Source organism: Dermacentor andersoni, chromosome 8, assembly GCF_023375885.2.
Source record: "Dermacentor andersoni chromosome 8, qqDerAnde1_hic_scaffold, whole genome shotgun sequence".
Classification (NCBI taxonomy): domain Eukaryota; kingdom Metazoa; phylum Arthropoda; class Arachnida; order Ixodida; family Ixodidae; genus Dermacentor; species Dermacentor andersoni.
Window position 1 is genome coordinate 69,974,319 of NC_092821.1, and position 20,375 is coordinate 69,994,693.

The window sequence follows — 20,375 nt, forward strand, 5'->3', positions numbered from 1 at the left end:
ATTGTCATACCATTAGGTTTCTGTTTCTGCCTCACATATACATTTGAGTTAGCAAATTCTATTGTGTTCGTCACGTCACCTACGCTGTTACTTTATCAGTTGTCAACGAGATTGTGGTGTGCTTTTTTTCATGACATTTATGCACATGTAATTCTTCTATCATGCTATTCATACTAAAACCTGTAATTTTTCTATGTGAACGATTTGTTGAAACTGCTGTATTTTTGTTTTATTACGTTTACTTTGTAAAGGAGGTCCCATTGTAGTCTTTGACTTAGGGACCTCCTTCTGTATATTAACAACTTGTAATCTTTTTATTTAATCGTCTCAATAAAAACCGATTCTGATCCAGATTCTGAACACGTGGGATCTTTCAACATTTTTCCAATACACGTACACTAGTGTTCTTGTATGAACCAACATGACCAAGAAAAATTTATCCGAAGATATTGTACAGGTGCATATTTGGTCCGAGAGCCTAGCTACTGTATGGTTCAACGCTTACCCGCAAATGCCGCAGTGTTCATGTTTTACAAGAGTATCCTAGCAGTAAGTTGTATCACAGGCTAAACCTTTTCTATATGCCAAGCGCAAAGACTTTGTTTTCGAAGCAATTCAGTGTATAGGCGGCCACAGCTAGTGTTAGCCAGGCTGATAAAAAACAGTGAAACATTCGATTTTGACACCTACATTGTTGGGTAAACCGTCCTATTCTTCTACCAGAAAATTTTAGTGAATTGCTTCTCTAACAGGAAACAATACTTACGCATGCTAATTTATCAATTCTTTGGCGAGATCAGATTTATTGCGCCCTAAAGCACGTCATTTACGCGCTTTTAGCACACTTCATCCGGCGTAATTATTTATTCCATGCTTTACCTCCAGCAGAACAAATACATTGATTATTCGCGGGGCTTATCTAGAGATCATCGAATGACAAAATGCCCCAAATCTTCTCGCATTACAGATCACGAAGGTAATAAAATGGAGAAGCCGTTCTAAAACGAAGCGTTCTTTGTACAATCGGGCTGGTCTCCAGGCTGTGATCGGTGGTTTGTCTCTGGAGAGGGAAAACGGGCGGAGGGGGCATATACCGTAGTAAATCATGGCGGCCGGTGTGCCTTGAGAGAACACTCTCGGCGTTGCCTCTAGTGTAACACTACTGAAGGCTGCGCACTTGTTCCAGCATGTGTTCTATCCCGGCAGTGCAGTTCTATACACGGTGAAGCCAAGATAGAGATAGCTTCCTAGCTCTGTCAGGATGCAAAGGCGGGACGGCTACGTCGACATGTGAACAATGACGCAGCATGCACATCTGCTTCAACCAAAAGACGAGAGACAAAGATCCGCTTCCCTGGTCAAATGTTAGCCACGGCTTCTGCATATTTACCTCCTGTATTACGTAAGCCCTCCGCTTACACGATTGAATGTCACGTAGAAAAGCTTAGTGAGCGAATTCCACTAACTCGACACGGTGGGTCGGACTTATGGTCTTTGATACCACCCCGCCCATTTTAGGAGAGCTATATGGGAGATCTACGTGCCTACATTTCTGATGATCACGCAGCTCAAGTCCCTGCAGAAGAACCGTTGCCTACTTAATTATACGATAATTTGAGGAGTAACCTTAGAAAAACATATGCATATCCTTCGATAGCAACCGAGATTTCTAGGAAGCAGTTGCGCCCTTTTGAGCTTAGAAATGCATGTTGCGTTGATTACCCTTGACGTTACAACGACAGATATGACTCTCCAGTTGAACCCTTCACACTCCTTACAAATTACTTCACTCAGAATGCTTCAGATTTCTCAAACCAAGTCGGCAATGTGACACGGATGGTAAGATCGAGTATGGCACCTGTCAAGTAAGGATGAAATCATTCATTCGGCTTTTAAACAAATTCAGCTCGAAACAACGGCGGCTTTATTGTACATTCGTCCAACTTTCGCATTATTTCAAAAATCAAATCGTAGTACACCACTAGATTAGTTTCAGATGACTCAGAAGTAACGTATGCGCTTTGAGACCACAATAGCTCAGTTCTTTTTCTTGCAGCAGTTTGGCCAATATGGATTTGTGTCTTCATTTTTGTAGTTTTGGGGCGGAGGACACCTGCGAAAAGTACAAAAATCAAGCGGTCAGCAAAGTGTAAAGTGCCGCATCAAGTAAATATCGCCTTTGTGGACGCTGTGAACATCACCGCCACCACCATGCATGCGTTGGAAAAGAGACGGGGGCTGTAGCTTGGAAATCCCAGTAAAAACGTTGCATAAAGCGGTACCATTCATCGCACGGATTGCTTCCCAGGGCTTTCCAGCAACGAATTTAAACATATGATCAATTCTAATCAGTGTTTTCTTCAGGTAAAAAAATGTGGTAACTTTATGTATATTCGCGAAGAATGATAACGTTGAAGAACCTTGAGTTCTTCCTATACGCAACTGACTGGCCTTCGACTGAAGACAGTTTGAAAAGTATCAGTTGGCGGTTTTATGTCAATTATGCTCATTTTGTCGCAGATAGAGTCAACCTTGTCGGCAAGGGTATACATGCTGCCACTCTTCAGACACTTGCGCGCGAACGATGCCGCGTCGCGCCGGAAGCAAAGATCCAAATTTCATCGGCGTACAGCGAAATAACAACCATCTGTGGTAGTGTTACGGCAAGCCACTAGATACCGACAAAAATCATTAAAATGGAGCTTTCCTTGCCTAGCCCGCCAGAATTTTGCTTCCGTCAGTCCGCATAAGGCAAGCCATGTATACGTTATATATAACGGCATTCGCTTCGATAACCACTGCATGTTGACCGCCAAATCATTGCGTGTGAGTGCATCCTTGCTCTAGATAATAAAATTGTATTCAGGGCATAAAACCTGTACATAAATGTAGTTGCATAGGCATGTCGAAAGCATGCTGACCCCTTAATGGAATAACTTATGATATTAACGCGATAGCGTCAAGGGCCCGTGTCTCTGATGAGTTTTCTCTACAGATCACGGGATCCTAATAATACCGAGATCTTAGTCATATACAGCTTCGTTGTAAGATGCTCAAATGTTGCGGTGAGATCGAAGCTTATGTTGTCAATCGCCTTCCCACTGTGATGAGTGTAGTGCACGAAACCAACTGCTATGAATTGTGAAATGAAAACATGAAAACAAAGAAAATGCGAGTGGACTTGAATCCAGTGTCGACGTCGAAGAGTGACGTCGTCGAATTCACGGATCATCAAAGAATGAATCATTTCGAAATGTGGCGTTCTGAAGATAACCAATCCTGGTGAGAGAAAACGGGTGGAGACAAAGGGGAGGAAAGACAGGAAGGTTAGCTAGTGTAAGTACCAGCTGGCTACCCTGTAAGATAACCAATCCTGGTGAGAGAAAACGGGTGGAGACAAAGGGGAGGAAAGACAGGAAGGTTAGCTAGTGTAAGTACCAGCTGGCTACCCTGTAACGGGGAAAGATGCAGAGGGAATAAAAGGAGAAAGAAGAAGAAGAGGGGAAAAAAAGGAAACCGAAAAATTCACACAGTAACGCGATACTACGCGCTACAACACTCAAAGACGGTCGCACAATTCGCATGTCCTTAAAAACTTCAGCAAAGCCCATCGGCCTTGAGTGCCGAAGCCCGTCTAGACCAGTGTCCTAGGTGAGAGAGAAAAGGATGAATAGAAAGGCAGGAAGGTTAACCAGAGGTAGTTCCGGTTGGCTTCCCTGCACGGGGGAAAGGATTAAGTGGGATAAAAAGAGAAATAGAGTGGAAGGGGGAGATCGAGAGAAAGAGAGACGAGCACGAACAAACCGCGTACGCTATAGAGCGGTAGGGGGCAGCGTTCTTAAATTCAATCGTGAAGCCCCGTAGACCGCAATAACCGTAATAACGCGAGTAAGGCCTTCAGCGCGGATGTTCTTTGGGAGCGCTGACCTAAAGCTTTGAGTTCTGAAAGTGGACGATTGTCCAATTGGTCCAGTACTCTGCACATCACTTGTCTCTGGGCAGACAGAGATAATATGTGCGAGCGTCTCATCACTGTTGCCTGTGTCGTACGGGGGGCTGTGGGCCATTCCATTTAGGAAAGCATACGAGTTCGTATACGCAACGCCTAGCCACAGACGGTACAGCATGGTCTGTTCACGTCGTGGTAACCCAGGCGGTATGTAGGAGACAACGAACGCAAACGCCCCTGTGGGACTCGAACTTTTTCACGAAACCTGGAAAGACACAAGGACTACAGGAGAAGAAAAGATTGCGGGAGAACCCACGTCACGATGTCTTTCGACGCGTTAGCATTGAATCAATATCGCGACACAATGTATTGCCTCCGTCGGAAAGAGCTATGTATGAGGCGTGTACTGCAGCGGGACTCCTCTTTCGCGCTTCCATAAGAACACTCGGCGCCATCTAGTGCCGCCCCCGCAAAGCCTCCTGCGCGTGGCCTCCGAGATACGTGGCGCCTGAAAACAGCCTCACACAGCAACCGGGATTCTCTCTCGCTCTTCTTGTTTAAAGCCCCTTAAACTTCGTAAAGTAGTGCCACGCTTTGAAGAATGCCGCCCCCTCCTCGAGCGCTCTGCCCGAAGCCGACGCCGCGTCGCTATTGGCCTAATGGCATCACGTGGCCCCTTGCACCGGCTTCGCTTGTTTACAGTCGCGCTTCAGTGCCATCTTTGCTCGAGAAGCGGCGCTTGTTGGCGGCATTCCTTCCGTTCCTATTCTGTGTTTTGATCTTGTGAACGCCTTGAAGGATGTTTTGTGGCAAGTGCGACGTCGCTTCACGTCATTTTCTGTTACCATGACCTGCTGCGCGTTTGGATGCCAATATAGTTTTAGCAAAGGCAAGAATATGTTCGCGATACCGTCCGGTAAGCGCAACGCGTTAAGGAGAAAGACATGGCTTCACCGAATCGGGAGGGACAACTTCCGACCAACTTCCTCCGCGCGACTATGTGATGTAAGTTGTGGCTCTCTCAGAGTATTGTATGTGCCAGGCTTGCGTATTGTGCGCGGGCAATAACGTAGTAGATATTGCACAGTTCACTGTGCATGTTGTCATTTGTACGCACGCTTTAACATGATTTTTACGCAACGTCCGCTTTGCTTATATGCGCACTACGTGGTCGTGTTAGTCACATTTGGTGCGCTTAATCGTATTGAACCCCAACCGGCTTGAGTTCGCGGGCACGCGAGGTTGCGTGCGATAACGTGATTACGAAATTTTTAAGATTCAGCGCAGTCCTTTTGATAAAATTTCAGTCTCGATCATGAAAACGCCTCAGGAGAGCAACTCTCTGCCTTTTGTGGTTACTTACTAGCCTTCTTTAGATAGACTAGCTTTGTTTGCCACATTTGTTCGTGTTCCTCGTTGGCGGTCGCCCGGTGGATTTGTGATACAGAGGCACCGATGAAAAGCGCGCGTGCTCTCCCGAAACCGTGTTACGCGGTGCGTTCGTCGTCGAGCGACCGCATCATATGTAATTGAGACGTATGTGCTAATTCGCGTGCGCTTTAAAGTGTGCGAAGCTTAAGATGCGGCGGTGGAGCACTCGCAAAGAAAACGTGCGGTCGCCCGCCCGTTCCCTGGCAGGTTTAGTCGTCGTTCGTGCTTAGTTGTTTGCTCGTTCGTTCGCACGCTCGTTTAGTCGTTTGCTCGCTCGTTTAGTTCGCGCGCTCATACAGTCGTTCGCTTGCTCGTCTATGCCACTATTAGTTTCTACAGTCACTATGCCTAATTGAGACGCGCTTGCTGTAGGACTCTTAGGCTGGTGCGTTTATTTACGCAATGAGACAATAAATGGTGCACACGGACTTGTGACTGCAAAGGCAAATCTGTAATGCATCTATGTGAAAATAAACTGTTGACTTGCAACTCGAATGCCGTTTCATATCATTTTAACCTATGGATAAAACATCGTTTCACTTGCCGCAATTTCGGCCGCGTCATGGCGGGGGGATTCTTTGCGCGATCATGACTTCACTAATAAAGTCATGTCTCGCAAATGTTACTTCGAAGGGAGTACAACCGTCCTGAATGCATGCACCTCTGCAACTCGGTCTGCGACAAGTACGTCACTTAGTAAACGGACGAACCAACGCACGATGAAGTGTTATTCGTGATAAGTCATTAACCTGAAAAAATTACTGAAGGCCACAGTGGTCTTGTTTGAGATTGAGTCAAGCATTGTTATCGCGCTCCCGCTTCGCGCACGAATGCTAAAAAACTCATTTTATTTTCTTGGCTACGCACAGTCCCGACTCGATGATCGGCCGCGGTATTTCTGTCGGCGTTGAGACACGAGAAACATAATAGCACCATCGCCCACCTCTGAGGCTTTGCGCGCGCTTAGATTGGCAAGCACGCACGTTGGCGGCATTGTAGCTTGTAATACACTTTCGAACCTCCAGAGCAGTGATCTCCGTCAGCCTTTGTACGTCATAGCTGATACGCGCCGCGAATTCACATGGTAAGGGCGGCGCGGATTCTTTAGGCTGAGGGCTTGCTGGAAGCCAAGAGGTTGTCATTCGATGGTAAACGTGTTATTTACAACCATTCGCAACAAGATCTTGCGACACGCCCTTGACAAATGTTGCGTACCTAATTGTAGGGCACGCGATACATTCGCAGTCGTCAACGCACAGCGTTAATACTCCTTCAGATACTTTTTTTAAGAAATAGTTATCAAAAAATGAAACAAAAGCTGCCGTTACCGAATTTGTATAAGCATCCGACTAGAAATTCTATGCTGTACACGAAGTTACGCGGAGCTGGAAAGCCAACGTGAACGCCTAAAGAGCACTGCCTTGCTATGCGTGCATTCACTCTGCGAAAGGTCGTCTGCTGCGCTCGAGCAACGTAGGCGGCGCCATGGTCGAGGAGGGAGCGTGAAAGAGAGGAGAAACGAGGAGGAGTGAACGCGGAGGAGGAGAGTGGCACTACTTTACGAAGTTTCAGGGGCTTTATTCTTGTTGGACACGCTGCGCCACCTAGTGGCAATGTTGCAAATCCACACTTAGCATCAGCGACGAGAAGCGTGGCGCGCCATTGTCTGCGAACGCTCACAATTGTTCCCTCGCTTGCTGCACACTCAGTCGCATATACTCAGTAGCCCAAGTTTGTGAGAGATTCATTGAAAAGTGCCGCATAGCTAGTGCATTCGTGGCATAGCTCGCTAAAACATTGGCGTGGAGCGCGTTCGTTGAAAAGCGGCACATATCGAGTGCATTTGTACCGTAGCCTGTTAATGCGTCACGTTGCTGTTCTAGAGGAATCCTTCTGACGTTGGTTCAGTGCCGCTCAGCAGAGGAGGAATTTAAGAGATCATATTCGCCATTGCATGGCGGCGCATTCACAGGGACACATACCTAGCAGCCCAATTCCGCCCGATTTACGTTCATTGTAAAGTGGCAAACACCTATTGGCAAATATCCATTTCTCAAGTTTGCATCAAAGAGGTTCATTGCAGACTGACACAGACCGAGTGGCACATACCCAGTACTCCAAGTCGGCGTCAAAGCGTTTCTTCGAGCAGCGGTACCTAACCAGCCCCGCATCTACAAATAATGGCTCATGTCGGCGTGAAAGATGTTCGATGAAGAGCGGTATGTATGTACACATCGCAAAATACTCAGTGAGAAAAGTTGGTTCGATTGTTCGTTTTTAACCCAGTTCGCCATTTACTACCCATCTACCCAGGTAGGTGGGAAAGTGGTTAGATAGAAACGTACACAGATAAATAAATACATAGATGCATAGATGGAAACATACATAAACACTAGCGATAAAAGACGACGGCGACGAACGCGCGAGCAAGGGCGTGAGGCACGGCTGGGCGCTTTTGGGCGTGGTCTGCCAAGACGGGCTTGCTGGCGTCGACTGTGGGATCGTGTCGCGACCACATTCGCGCCCCTAACGTGGGGCCCCGGCTGCGTTCCAGGTCAGACCATCGTTGTGAGGGAGGCCGGCGACGCCCGTTTCCTAGCTCACATTCGCACCCGTAACGCACCCGACTGCGTTCCGGGACGGACCATCGTCGTGAAGAAGAGGGGGCGGAGCCTGCTTCGCAGCCAGTAGTTCTTTCTGCCCTGGCTTAGCGCGTGACCATACCCGTGGTGCGACATGCACCTGTGACGCTCGCTGAGGAGCGACTCTGCCTGCTCCTCTGGCACCGCCATAGGGCCTCGCATGGGTTCCGGGGTTCGGGAGATCTCCTGTGCACTCATTAAAACGGAAGATTGGACGAGTTGGTAAGCCATTTTAAACAGAACAGTGCTCGTCCGTGTCGTGTCTCCCTGCTTGTCCTGTTAAATTACGCGCTGTTCAGTTTAAAATCATGTGCACTGCTACAGCTCCCAGCGCTGCCGTTGGGAATGGGCACTGCCGGCGTAGGTGACATTAACGCGTTAGCGCCAACACCACCTCCGGGAACCGCTGCCCACCGCGGGGGTACAGGGTCTTGACTTCCTCACAACGGACTCGGAAGGACTTAGTGGTGTCGGTGTTCCGGCATATTCCGCGACGCTGCCCTGCTGTTAGCTGCGTGGTGCCGTTCAATGCGATGTCTGTGCGGTGACATGGCAGTGAGCGAGCAGCTAGATCTTCTGGCGACCTGCTGTGCGCACTGGTTAGAATGAGGTCGGGGAAGAAAAATAGACTTTGTGTGCGTCCGGGAATAGTTTAGGGCCTTCGGGTTCCTGCAACACCTCGAGAACTTGAAGGCGGAACCATCTGGTGTGCCGCCGCGTCGTGTGGCGTGCGTCCGGGATGCCATCCAGGTTTAGGACTTCTGGGTTTTTGCTTGCTCCGCCGTTCCTCGTTCTTTGCAGCAGGCTGCAAGGTTTGTCCGCCGGCGGGGATGCCATGCTGTCGCTGCAAGCCACCGTGGGTGAGCGCCGTCAGTGCCTTCGCAGAGGAAGGGGCTGCATGGGAACGCCGGCATAATGAACAGTATCGGAGCAAGCGTGGAAGAAGACGAACGCGCGATCAGCGGCACGAGCCGCAATTGGCGCTCTTGGGTCCGGCCGCCCAGCACTTGAGTTTACTGGCGTGGACTGCGAAATTGCGCCGTGTCCACATTGGCGCCCGTGATGTGGGACCCCGGCTGCGTTCTGGGACGGACCATTGTTGTGGGGAAGGCGAGCGGTGCCAGTTCCCCCGGCAGTAGCGTCTCCTATCCCAGCCTGGTGTGTGACCATCTCCGCGGTACGAGCTGCACCTCTGGCGTACGCTGAGGAGTGCTTCCGTTTGCGTCTTCTCTGTCGCCGTGGTTGGGCCTGGCGTGGGACCTAGGGACGGCGCGGCCTTCTGTGTGCTGTTGGAGCTCCCAGCGCCGCCGTTGGAGAAGGACGCTGCCGGCGTGGGTGACAATGACGCGATGACGTTGACGCCACCACCAGGAGCGGCTGCGGCCCTCGGTGGCACAGGGGGCGGACTTCCACATGTTCGGTTTGATAGGACGCGGTGAGGGGTGTCTGGTGTTCCGGCCAGATCACGCTCAGATCGCAGGAGTTCTAAAATAATTACTCATGGCAGCGCCGGCAGCACGGGACTGGGCGTTGAAGACTGCTGTCGGGATGCGGGCACGAGCCATCAAACCTCCAGACCACGGCGACCAGACGGTGAACCACAACGCCTGTGGGCTCCAGCGCTCGTGAGCAGGAGGCAAGCGGTCGGGCTACACGCTCTAGCTAGCTGACAGCACACCTTCCAGGACGTCACTACCCCTGCCAAATCTTCTTCCCGACTTCGATGCAGTACCGCCGTCTCCTGAACCTTGACCCAACCATGAGTGACCCATAACTAAACTCCACCACTGCCTTGGTGAGAACTTCACCACTTGATCGCCTCGCCTGCAGTACGCCAACAGAGAACTTCTTTAGGTCTGATAATACTGCATGTTCCCTCTCGCGGTGTGCTACGCCGCCCGCCACATTGATTGTTCTGGGATAATGTGTGTTTCATTCTCTTACTTAGATTTCATTAAGTGTTCATTAACTGTACTTCCGTCCCGAGTTGATTTAATGTATTGTGTGTTCTGCCGCGACGAACGGCTCTTTCTTTGTTTGGGTTTTCCGAGGTGCCGCCTCGGGGACCCATTCGAACCCTATACAACGACGTGCAACACAACCCCTTTTACCGCCTCAATAAATAATGCGCGAGCTCAAGAGTAACAGATACGTATATATACTCACCCTAATACGGTCAGTGAACGAGAAGTGATGTTACAGTAGACGCTTATACAAGGATGCTGTAACCTCAGCTCAACACTGTTTCCCAATTTGTATGGATTTCGTGGATCTCCCAGAGTGTAGATGCATGTTCCTGGAAAAGAATGCCGGAAACACTTCTTGCATATAAGGTCCAAGACCTAATGTTTGCCCTCGTTGTAGATCATATAACTGCGTGTTGTGTAGACAGTAGCACCAGCTATACACGGCTCCTACTGCTAAACCACTGGCTGATGTCTGCTCAAACTTCACATACATGTGTCATTGTGCATGATACTTAGTTTAAGAAGACGTTTTCGGGGCATTGCATACTAGTTTCGGCCACAATAATACCAGAATTGTCGCTGTCTGTGACGATGCCACTCAATTGCCACTTATTTCTACTTGTTGGTGCTAAAATGAATGCTTTATCGCCCTTTTTTCATTTTCCTTCTTGCACTGTTTCCCGTGTCGTCCCTCACTGCTTAATGGGGGATTATGGATCTCGTCAAGCGATTATTTCCGCTTTTCACCTATAAGTCCATCCAGTAACGTTGTTATAAAATAAACTGAACTGACTTGAAATGAAAAATCTTCGATTTCCTTGCAACGGTGCGCTGGCGCCATGTAGCATATCTATGGCCCAAACGCATTGTTCATCGCAGCTGTTGCAGATGGCGCCACCGTTCTGTCGCAGTGCGATCAACATGTTTTGAGTGGCGCCTCCGCACGTTCGTGCAAAGTGCTAAGTCTCTGCGAAACTTTAGTGGACGTCAGCCAGTATTTTAACAAAAAGAGTCATGTATACGTGGTTCACCTCTTTATGCAACGCAAGTATATTATATTATTATTAAGCTATTATTAAGTTATTATTATATTATGCAAGTATATTATAGGCGATGCCGCGTACGAGAGCAGCCACGGCTTGCTAGTGCCTTTCTATGTAAATTCATCAAAAAAAGAGTAAATGATGCTTATTGGTATACTCATATTCCCAGACGTAAAGATCGGGAATCAAGAATGTGCATCATACCCACTCCTACTAATTTGGCAAGTAAAACGAATGCAGCTCGCCCTCTGGCAGATAGTAATCACAGGCCTCAATACCATCGTGTGTATTAAGTGGCTACTAACAACCTATTCGGCTGTTTTCGTCATTTTTATAGGAAATAATAATACCGGAAATCCGAGTTTTCTGCTGGAATTGTGCCAGATCATCTCACGTACTTGCCTGCGTGTGCGGTGACCTATTCCTGACGTTCGTATGTCGTTTGGCAAAAGTTCTGTCTGAACTGATTTAACTCCTTGTTGAGCATGTTGGCTCCATGCTGTTAATAGATGCGCGTTGGTTCTCACGCCAGTGACATCAATTTTGACGACGCCTCGATAATGTCTCTTCGGCAACTTTGTCGTATGCAAGTCTCCAAATTCACGGTAGCGCCGATGAACTTGGCCGAAGTAAGCTGTACAGGTTCCTTTAGATATTCTTCAAACTGGTGAAACAAGGTTGTGGCGTTTGTGACAATAACTGTCAAATACAGGCGGACGCTTAGCATGCACACGTAGTGGCAGAAAGCGTAGATGATGCCAGTACGTGGAATGGTAGCATTTCTGCAGCTTACGGCTGTAGCAGTGAAGCACTGCACGGACTGTTTTTTTCAGGCCCGGGTATGGCCTGAGCCTGAAAGTGCTATGCGGCGGCCCGCCTGAGCCCGACTCGGTACTTTCAAACCTGACCTATAGCCGGCCAGGACCCGAAAGATTTGGGCCCGGCCCGACCTGGCCCGGCCCGGTTCGGCCCGTTAGCCCTTGAGCGTAAGGGAAGCATGGTCCAATTCTCGGTAATTGTGAAGATACCACCCGCGGCACAGGACATTTTCTAGAGATTTTTTTTTCCTGTGTCCCCACGGCTGAGCCCAGTCTGCAGATTCTGTGGGGAACTAGCAACACTGAATCACATATTATGGGACTGCGAGGAGGACAGACCTCCTCCTAACCTTATGGCCTCTCGCTCACCTGAAGCATGAAAGGCGACGCTGCGCAGTTCCAGCCTGGCCATATGCTGGCCACTCTAGCCTGGCCACTCCAGGCCATAGAACGAGCTGAATAGGTTAACATCAAACATTGATTGACGGCCATCTGGCCCGCCTGAAAAAAACCACGCCTAAGCACGCCAGCTAACACTGACTAAATAAAGCTTTTCCTACTTATAGTAGGTAGTTTTGAAAAGTCACCAATAGCATACCCGGCCTATTACAGGCCTGACTGAGACCCGTGCCTATTATGGGACTGGCGTAGGCCCGGGCCCGCAATAGACAGCTTACCCGACCCGAGCCGGGTCGGGCCCGCGTTGTCGGGCCGGGTCGGGCCCGGGCTTGTGAGCCGGTCTCGGCCCGGGCTTTCGGGCTGGCCGGGGCCCGTGCAGTGCTCTACGTAGCAGTTGACATAACGAAATATGTGCCGCTCATAGCTGCGCTGGCGCGAACCATCAGGTATCGACGCCTGCTTCTGCTAAATGTGATTCCCTGCTTTCACGAACATACCTTTCCCTATTCAAGGGCAATGCTTGTGCGAAAGTGGTAAATTCTATTTGCTACTCCCACGTTTCCACGCTACTCGCAGTAGTTGCACTAGCCAAGTATTGAACAAGCGACCGCCTTCATATTTCGCGGCTGAGTACAGACGCACAGTCATCTATTGCAGTATGCCCGCTTTTCGCTTCCTAATATTTGTTATGCTGTGGACTCTGTGGCTTCTATGGATCACTTCCAGTTCCTCAGAATGAGCCACGCCGAAGGTCCCATGTGGTTCCATACTTCCGATATCCGTCTATGGTGTGTGATGTGTGTGGAAAGTATGAGGGCCGTGTAGTGCATTGTTGACTTCGCAGTATCGTTCGCGTTATCTTCAGTTCCTTTCTTCCTTTATCTTGAGTTTATTTAAGTTCCTTTTTCTGTTGGTATTGCTTGTATTGCATATTCGGGTATAATTTTTTGTCCGTTACCAGCAATTTCGTTTAGTTCATTTAGCTTTGCTGCATTTGGTCTTTGCGATTGTATAATTTCCTTCGTCAGATTTATTGTAACTCCTAATCTTGTTTCGGGTTCTCCAATACTTACTTTCTTCCATGTTTCCTTATATATGATTTTTATATAGTGCTCCCCGTTGCTTTTGAAAACGCATACTTATAAATACCTCCTTCTGTATATTATTCTTTTTATAACCTGTAATCTATAATAAATCAATTTCAATTTCAATTCGATTTCCCGATTCCTCCTACCGTTTCAGTATGCTTCAGGATGGAGTGGCGGCCAGTTGTCACTCGCTTGTCCTTACGGCTTAGAAACCGCCTTGGAAGGTTTTCACTGAATCATTATTAGAGGTTAGCATGTCCGGCATACCGGTATACACAATGTTGTTTGCGTAATACCGGCTTACTGGACACTGGTCGCGACAACTTCCTACGTTTCATCTAACCGCAATGCCTTACAGACAAATTTCATGTTCCTTAAGTGTTCCTTATGCTCCGTCCAGCCGGAGCAGACTCTCCCTCACCCCGCGGTCGTCCCTCAGGCGGCATCCGTCAGCGCAGCGGCGGTCCTCCGCCCTACCCGCCTGGACCTGGCCGTCCACACACTCCCCAACAATGAAGATGGCTGTAACAACCAATAGCACCTATCACGTTTGGCAGTGCAACTGCCGCAGATTCAAAAAGAAAAAGGCCAACCTTCACCAGCATGTTAATAACACGGCACAGCAAGAATCCTACAAACCTGATATCATAGCGCTAGAAGAAGTGAACATGGAAGCCGGCCTCTCCTTTTACCGGGCTTTCCACTGCCGTAACAACTCCAAGAAAGTCACTACGCTCGTTCGCCGAGAACAGGTGACGGCGCTCCGCGACATCGTAACTCCCCCCTCGGGCATCCCCTACATGTTCGTGGAGATCATCCCGACGCGCACGTCAGATCCCAGCCTATTCGTCCTAAACGCATACGTCGCTCCGCATGCAAACCCGAAGCTCGATGCGCCTTTTCGCTCGGCCCTCAAAGTCAGCTGCGACTGCCCCCTGCTCATCGTTGGGGACTTTAACGCCGGTCATACTCTGTAGGGATACCTGGGCGACACCCACAGGGGTAGACATCTAGCAGAAGCCGCGCAAGTTGGGCCTCACGCTAATCAACGATACTACCGCCCGCACCAGAATCGGCAGCCTAGGTCAGGTAGACACTAACCCGGACCTGACGTTCGTCGTCCACTCGCAAAACTACGCCTGGACGAACATCGGCGAAACTCTGGGAAGCGACCACTGTATTCTTCACACGGAAATCTATGCACGTGGCAAGCGTCGCCGGAAGCATCGCTTCTCGCTTACAAACTGGGACAAATTCCGCGAGTCCAGAAGAATGCGAGCCAGTGAGAGTTCCATCGCCAATATCTCATCCTGGACGAGCCAACTCCTGGGCGACGTGGACGAGCATACGGAACATCTTGACCCAGAAGACGCCCCGGAAACTTCCAACGTCGACAGCAGACTGCCGCAGATGTGGCAGGCAAGATCGAGCATGCTCCGGCGTTGGCGACAGCAGGGGAAAGATAACCAAGCCCTAAAGGAAACAATCTCGACTTGACGCAGAGATCTCCGATCACGCGACCGAGGTCACCCGGCAGCAATGGTACCAAATATGTGATCACATGAGGGGACGCCTCAGGGCAGCCCGGACGTGGCGCCTCCTAGCCTCCTACGCCACCTCCTGGACCCGGACACCACCAGTGCCGAAGGCGGAAGAAACATGGCCAAGTTAATCCTCAGGCATGCTCAGGACCCCGGGGGCGTTCCTGGCCGAGATGTGAGACAAGTACATCGCCCCGCAACTCAAGACACCGTTAGATGCGGCCTACCACGGCCAGCCGAACGCGCACATAGACTCAGACTTTACGCTCGCTGAGGTATCGGCCGCCGCCTTCAAGCTGCGGACGAACTCGGCGCCGGACCGCGTTCGGACCGCGTTACCAACAAGATCCTACGCAACCTGGACGAGGCCGCAATGGAACAGCTCACCGAGTTTATGAACGAATGCTGGAAGACGGGCGCCATCCCGGAAGAGTGGAATACATCCACGATCGTCTTTGTACCAAAACCAGGCAAACCACTCAATGCGGACAACCTCAGGCCGATTTCACTTACATCATGCGTCGGCAAACTGATGGAGCACGTGGTCCTAGATCGTCTAAATGAGCACGTAGAAGATGGGGACGAGTTCGCCCACTCTATGTTTGGTTTCAGGCCACACCTGTTCTCCCAAGATGTACTCCTTCAGTTAAAAAGGCAGGTGATGCAACCCGAAAGTCCGGCAGACGCTCGCCGATTCCGGTGCCTCCTGGGCCTCGACCTGAAGAAGGCCTTCGACAATGTCGCCCATGCAGCGGTGCTCGAGGGCCTGACCCAACTGGGTGTCGGAAACGGAGCATACCAATACGTCCGAAGCTTTCTCACCGACCGGAAGTGCCGGATCAAAGTCGGCGAACATGAAACTGACATTATAGAGCTGGGGAGCCGAGGCACGCCGCAGGGATCAGTCATCTCCCCTTTTCTCTTTAACACGGCGATGCGCGGGCTCCCGGAACTGCTGTGCTCTATCCCCGGGCTTCACCACAGCCTCTACGCTGACGATGTGACGTTATGGGCAGCGGCGGATGATCCACAACCTCTTCAAGAGATCATGCAACGCGGCATCTACGTCGTACAAGCTTATGCGGAGTCGAGAGGCCTGACGTGCTCACCGGAAAAGTCCGAATACCTCCTGATCAAGCCCGGCAGAAGTAGCTGTCCCAGGGGATTACCACGGAGAAGGCGCTTCCTTGAACTTGAGGTCGGAGAACTTACCATCCCGGAGCGCCCCAGTATCAAAATATTGGGGCTAGACTTTCAGAACACGCTGCCCTGCGGGCTCATGTTAAAGAAACTCCAGAGGGCGACCAACTGCACAGTACAGCTCATTCGCCGGGTGGCTAATCGGCACCACGGCATGGGCTAGGGCGAACTCCTTCGAATTGTGCAGGCATACATAACCAGCAGAACCATTTACTCGACACCATATGTCAAACTCGCAGCCACGGTCTTAGCCAAATTAAACACAATGATCAGACGAAGCACAAAGGCAATCCTGGGCCTTCCGGACCACGCGGCCACCGCAAGGCTGGAAGCCTTAGGCATGCGCAACACGATCGAGGAGCTCTTGGACGCCCACCACACAGCCCAAGTCCGTCGTCTCTCGCTAACTCCGGCTGGCCGCACAGTCCTGCGGAAGCTCAGTCTCGAGGCTATCCCCGAGGTTACAGAGCACATGACGATTCCGCGAAAGGTCAGGGGGCATATTTATGCCCCACCTCTACCCCGCAACATGGACCCCGAGTTCCATCAGGACCGTCGGCTGGCCCCTAGTGAAGCCATTTGGCGACTCTACGGCTCGCAAGATGGAGGAGTCTACACAGACGCAGCCAGGCACCCTCATGACCGCGGTGGTAGTGTATCACAACGGAGGATTGATAGAACACACAACAATTACGGCTGGCCAAGTGGTGGAAGCGGAGGAAACCGCGATTGCCATGGCCATACATGCGGAAGCGAATACCGTCATCAGCGACAGCAAGCAGGTCATCGGCGATTTCTTCCGCGGTATAATTTCCTAACAGGCTTACCATGTCCTCACACGACGCCCCCTGAGCGGCTTGAAAACCCTCGTGTGGACCCCAGCTCATGCGGCTGTGCCGGGCAACGCGTGGGCTCACAGTTTGTCCCGAGATCTCGCGCGCCGAGCCTCTTCCGCGGATGCGCACGGCGTGAATGAGAAGGAGAGACACGAGAAACCCTGCGAGACTTATCATGAAATAGACCATAGGTATCGCTTGAGGCGTCGCGCGCTCCCACCACCGGCCAAGCAACTCGACAAAACGCAAGCGGTCGCGTTTCGGCGACTTCAGACAAACACATACCCACACCCAAAGTACATAAACAAAATCACAGGGGTCAAGGAAAGCGACCAATGTAGGCTCTGTTCAGAAACAGGAACACTCACACACATAATGTGGGAATGCACCTCGCTCCCGTTCTCTCATCCCCCCGTCAGCAGCGAGACTGACTGGACAGCCTGGCTCAGTTCCGGGAACGTCGACCGACAGCTTGAGCTGGTGGACAGGGTGCGGAAGGCCAAGAAGGCCCAGGGCCTTACTTGAGCCCAATCCCTCAGCCACGTCCCCCTTTACCCTTCCCCCTTTCAATGAAGTTTATCACCACCACCTTAAGTGTTCCTGTAAAAAAAAAATCATTTAACAAGGCAACGTGTTCACGATTACACCCCTGCCGAGAATTTACACCAGCAGACAAGTAAAATATACTTAGAAACCGTAACAGTAGCTTTGTGTTTGTTTGGTTTCCCAGATGGCACCACCAATGCAGCCGTTTACGCCCGCTCTAACCCGCGAATCCACAAACGGTACCGGAATACCGGACAAGCTATAACTATAGAGAGTTTTAGCAGAGCGTTTACGGTCCGCTCCGCTCAGACCGGCCTATCACATCAATTGGCAGGCAGCCGCTCAGAAAAACGCTACCGGGAACACTGACGCGCGTGCGCACAGCACACATAGCGGCAGCGGAACGTGGGACGCTGACCACGTTCCGCTAGGAACCTGATTTAGCGGTGCGTCAGGGAGCGTGTAGTTTCTTTCGTAATCGCTTTACTGCCAAGCTGAGAGCACGTGAGTGGCATCTCTGAAAGGCGCTCTTGTTAGATAAGCGAAATCAATGCATTCTGTGCAGGCACCGGTGCGCGTGAAACGTGTGCGGAGCGGAGCGCAAGCAAACGCTCTGCTAAAACTGTCTTATATTAGCGAGTGTCGATCACTGCTCTTCCCGTCACGCGCGCCGCGGCTGCCACGGCCGCGATCTCAGGCGCGTACATGCTGGTGCTCTCAACCAGCAGCCGGCTTCTGAGCTGGCCAGACTACAACTGATATGGACCACCCAATTACGGTGAGTGCGCACCTTGACTCTGCCTCGGTCCAATAACGATAAAGAGAAATTGCGCGTTAAAACATACTATCGCAAACAGGACATTCCCCAAACTCTGAGCCCACGACGGCTGTCTAAATGTTACTAAACACTATAGCACTTAAGAACGACCAGACACTTTTATGTCGCTACGTTTTTGAATGAAATTATGTAACCCGGCACGTCGCTCCTGAAATAGAAATCAAATTAACGCTGATGCAGCCATGTTGAGAAGCATTAGAAGCAGACTTACTATTTCGAAATTTGAGCTTGCCGACTTTACTGAAAACAGCTGTAGCAAAAGAATGGTGTAGCGTGATGATCACGATAGCTGCTGCCAACTTCATCTTGACAATGGTTTCTAGGAAAAAAGATGCAGACAAAACGAAACGGGTTACATTGCATCAACAGCTGATTAGGGAAATGTAGCATTTTTTTTTTTCTTGTAGCAGTGACTTTGTGGCAAAATGTGGGAACACCACAAAACATCCACTCTTGCGAAATTTCAGAACCTACAGCAGAGGGTAAGCGTCCTGACCAACCCCAACGGTTGTCCGGCGGTCTCAACGCGTCCATCATTAAATTTGAACGCCTCTGCCATTCCATTGACAGCGCTTTTCATCACGTCAGCAATCTTAGACGCCTCATAGTCACCAGCGTGCTGTTTCATCTGCAGGGCAGATGTTGCCTAGCGCTCCTTGGTCATGTCTGGCGCTTGCGCAAAAAAGTTAATAAATTATCATCAGTCGCCTCGCATGCTGGACCGTGCACAAGCTAAGCGTCTCTATTCGTGGAACACCACCCTAGAGGTGGTTCAGTCTTTTAACGAAATTTATTTTTTGTCAGTGCATGGCGAGCACGTGCCAGTTCGACGCAACGTAGTTCTATAGATTTCATATTGGTTTCCCCTTGACCATGGTTATTTCGCCTAAAGAATGAATGATGCCCTCTAAAAGATCAACGCCGTTACTTTCATTCAAGCTCTTCTCGTATTCAAGAAAAATCCGAGGGCACCTAAAGCACTTTTGATGAGTTGTGAATGCGAAAGCATTAATATCCTCTTGAGCGGCGCTCAGCGCTCCTTCGAGTTTTACGCTACGAGTAAGGTACCATAGCCTGCTGCCCGAGCCAGCAAACAGCAGAAGAAGCCTGCGGTGCCAACACCGCGTGTCACCGACGAGGCGACGCCCTCTCCCCTCACGCAACAGCTGTTCTCTTTTGCCCCCTCTGTCAACGCCACCTATATAGCACACAAGGCATGTGCACATCAATCCAGGACGCCATGCTACCTTGCTTGGCTGCTATAGAATATAATGGGAATGCTCCTAAGGGAGCCGCGGTGATTTTGACGCCACCGCTTTCGTTACGCCGCGCTTGATAGTACAATTTTGCTGAAAGTGTATCATCACGCCATAAATCACTGCACTGGCCTGCTATCTAGGAGGCGTTGGCTCTGCTCCGTCCAGCAGCGCTCTTGCCGGGAGCGAGGGCTACGTGGCGTCGCGGCGATGCCCCCTCCCCTCACACAACAGCTGGTGCGCTAGCGCGGCCAGCAAGTGTTCCCTTTCACTCACTCTACTCCGACGAGGCGCAGCTCGTCAAGTGGCGTCGCAGCATTTGGGAACTCCGTCAAGATGCACTCGTGACTAGGCGTCGCACTCAACAGCAATGCCAGCTTAGGTGCCGTTTTGCTGCTACAGACGACAGAGCCGGCTTTTTCGTTCAAAGGGCCATTTGACGCTTTCGCATCAAAAGCAGTTGCATTGTGCTACAAGCGAAGAGACGGAGTCACAGCGACGCGCGCAACCTTGCGTACTTGCGATCATTACTTTTTCATCGCGAGCTCTGAGCGTCTTAAGACTTTCCATTGTAAATTGTGCACGGGCACACATATCCGAAGATATGCCATTTTTGCCTGAAATTTTTGAAGTTACCACACTCAGGTAACACTGCTCCAAACAACCTTGAGATATATCTCGCACTTACGATATTCTTCTGGCAATTGCAATGAGCGATCCTAAACAGGGCGCTACGAGTAGCACACCGCGAGTAACTTCAGCCAGTACCTCGTAAATGCGAGTACCTAACGCCGCGGCTTCTCAGCAAGCACACCGAGATC

At 50.4% G+C, this 20,375-nt stretch overlaps 1 long non-coding RNA gene across 1 annotated transcript; it reads right to left on the reverse strand.

Annotated features, from left to right (window-relative positions):
* Nucleotides 1–1,914: 1,914 nt before the first annotated feature.
* On the reverse strand, nucleotides 1,915–18,612 carry LOC129386825 (uncharacterized). Its single transcript, XR_008614108.1, has 3 exons — nucleotides 18,510–18,612; nucleotides 10,189–10,318; nucleotides 1,915–2,113 (listed from the first exon to the last, which is right to left on the reverse strand). It is a non-coding gene; the product is annotated as an uncharacterized lncRNA (long non-coding RNA).
* Nucleotides 18,613–20,375: the final 1,763 nt, after the last annotated feature.